The sequence below is a fragment of the Marmota marmota genome, unplaced genomic scaffold (genome assembly GCF_001458135.2).
Source record: "Marmota marmota marmota unplaced genomic scaffold, marMar, whole genome shotgun sequence".
NCBI classification, from domain to species: domain Eukaryota; kingdom Metazoa; phylum Chordata; class Mammalia; order Rodentia; family Sciuridae; genus Marmota; species Marmota marmota.
This window is the reverse complement of record NW_026000294.1, coordinates 7,193,620-7,196,185: the sequence shown is the minus strand read 5'-3', so window position 1 is coordinate 7,196,185 and position 2,566 is coordinate 7,193,620. Positions and strand designations below refer to the sequence as shown.

At 32.5% G+C, this 2,566-nt stretch overlaps 1 long non-coding RNA gene across 1 annotated transcript in view; it reads left to right on the top strand.

Annotated features, from left to right (window-relative positions):
• The window catches only part of LOC125614441, an 8,236-nt gene extending 6,697 nt beyond the window's left edge, over positions 1-1,539 (top strand). The window contains exon 3 of the long non-coding RNA XR_007345024.1: positions 1,366-1,539. This is a non-coding gene — a long non-coding RNA (uncharacterized LOC125614441). The remainder of the gene's footprint in view (positions 1-1,365) is intronic.
• Positions 1,540-2,566: the final 1,027 nt, after the last annotated feature.

Genomic DNA, 2,566 nt, shown 5'->3' with positions numbered 1-2,566 from the left:
GGGTGGGGGGGGGGCACTTCTGTAATCCCACAGGGTCTAGAACCTGCAGCAGGAGGATCACAAGTTCAAGGCCAGCCTCAGCAACTTAGTGAGACTCTAAGAAACTTAGTCAGACCCTGTTTTAAAATAAAAATAAAAAGTTTGGAGGATGTTGTGTAGTAGTTGAACACCACTGTGTTCAATCCCCAGTACCCCCTCCCACCCAAAAAAAAATCTTGAATATTGCCAGATGCTGTTGCTACATCTGTTGAGATGATCATATAGTTTTGTCCATCATTCTATTAATGTGGTGTATATATTTATAGATCTGCATATGCTGAAGCAGTCTTATATCCTTCAGAAAATTCTACTTGAGCATGGTGCATGATATTTCCAATGTGCTGCTAAATTAGCTTTGCTTATGTATTCTTGAAGATTTTACCATCTACGGCCATCTATCCAAGACCTCTGTGAATACCATAATCTGTGGATGCTCAAGTCCCATATGCCAAATGCCACAGTATTTGCATATAACCACACATCCTCCCTTATATTATAAATTGTGCCTAGATTATTTGTAATATCAAATACCATATAAATTCTATGCTAATATTTGCTATACGGTATTATTTAGGGTAAAGGACAAGCAAAATATCTATAGATGTTCAGTACAGCAATTTTTCTAAAGTATATTTCATCTGCAGTTGATTGAATTCACTGATATTGAGTACACAAGTGGCAGAGAGCCAACTACATGTTCATCAGGAATACTGAACCATATTTCTTTACTTGTAATACTTGTATGGCTCTGTTTTGGGGGTAATTCTCACCTCAAGAAATTAGTTTGGAAGTATTCTTTGTTATTCAGTATTGTTTCAAGTGTTTTAGAAGGATTGGTATTAGTTCTTTAAACATTTTCCAATATTCATCTGTGAAACCATTAGATCCTGTGCTTTACTTTGTTGATAGATATTTTATTATTGATTCAATATACTTCCTCATAATTTGTTTGTCTAGAAATTTGTTTCTTTATGATTCACACCTGATAGGTTGTATATGTCTAAGAATTTATCTGTTTCTCCAAAGTTATCCAATTTATTGACATATAATTTCTTATAGTAATCACCAATCATATTTTATTGCTGTGGTATCTGTTTTAATATATTTTCTTTTATTTCTGATGTTATGTATTTGAATCTTTGTTCTTTTTCTTAGTTATTTTAGCTAAGGTTTAATCAATGTTGTTTATATTTAAAAAAAAACAACTCTTAGTTTTGTTTTACATTTTTAGTTTTTTTTTTTAATTCTCTAGTTCATTTATGTCTTTCTGATCTTTATCAATTTATTCCTTCTGTGTGTTTTTTTTTTTTTTTTGGTACCCACCAGGGATTTAATCCATGGCTGCTTAACCATTGAGCCACATCTCCAGCCCTTTTTATATTTTATTTTGAGACAGGGTCTCACTAAGTTGCTTAGGGCCTCACTAAGTTGCTGAGGCTGGCTTTGAACTCATGAATCTCCTGCCTCACACACCTTCAAGCCTTTGGGATTACAGGCATGTGCCATTGTGCCCAGCCTTCTAATGACTTTTGATTATACTCATTCTTCTTGCTCTTTGAAGTGTAGCATTAAGGTGTTTATCTGAGATCATTCTTTGTAATGTGTCATTTTTTGTTATAAACTTCCTTCTTCAAACAGTTATGTTATATCTCATATATTTTGATATGTTATGTTTCTATTTTCATTTGTCTCAGGACATTTTATTAAATTTCCATTTTATTTTACTACTGATTCATTCATTGTTCAGGAAAATGTAATATAATTGCTACATATTTCTGGATTTCCTGAAATTAATCTTATTATTGATTCTCACTTTCATAATGTTGTAATTGGATCAATAATTGATATAATTTCAATCTAATTGAAATTCCAATTAGATTGAAAGTCCAATTCTCAGACTTCTTTTGCATATTATATAATTTATCCTTAGAGACTCTTCCAAGTGTGATTAAGGAGGATATGTATTCCACTGCTGTCATTTGGAATGTTACATATATATCTCTTAGGTCTCAAAACATTTTTTAGCTGTTTGTTGTGTTATTTCCTAAATGCTTCTAAATGATATGGCTATGATATTGTGCAATTTTTAAATTTATTTTCAGCTTTATATGTTATTCCTGAACAACAAGACTTTTACTTCCAATGTCTTCACATTTCCCTTTTCTTTTCCCACCCTCTTAAAATATTGCTGTTAGAAATATATATATATTATCTGTAGATGAGGCCATTTGTGTACTATGATTACATTTCCTTTCTTGAGCAGTTTTACCTCCTGGAGTGTAATTATGTTACATAACTGGTCCAGATAATACTAATTTTAGCATTTGTGGGTCATAAAATGTCTGTCTAAACTACTCAGCTTTGCCATTGCCATGTGAAAGCAGTTAGACACACTAGGTAAAGTGTTCATTCCAATTTCAGATTTATTTACAAAAGCAGGTGGCAAGCCAGATTTGGTCCAGGAATCATAGTTTGCTGTACTATCACCTACAAATTATTCCCTCAAACACACTCATGCTTTCTAGAT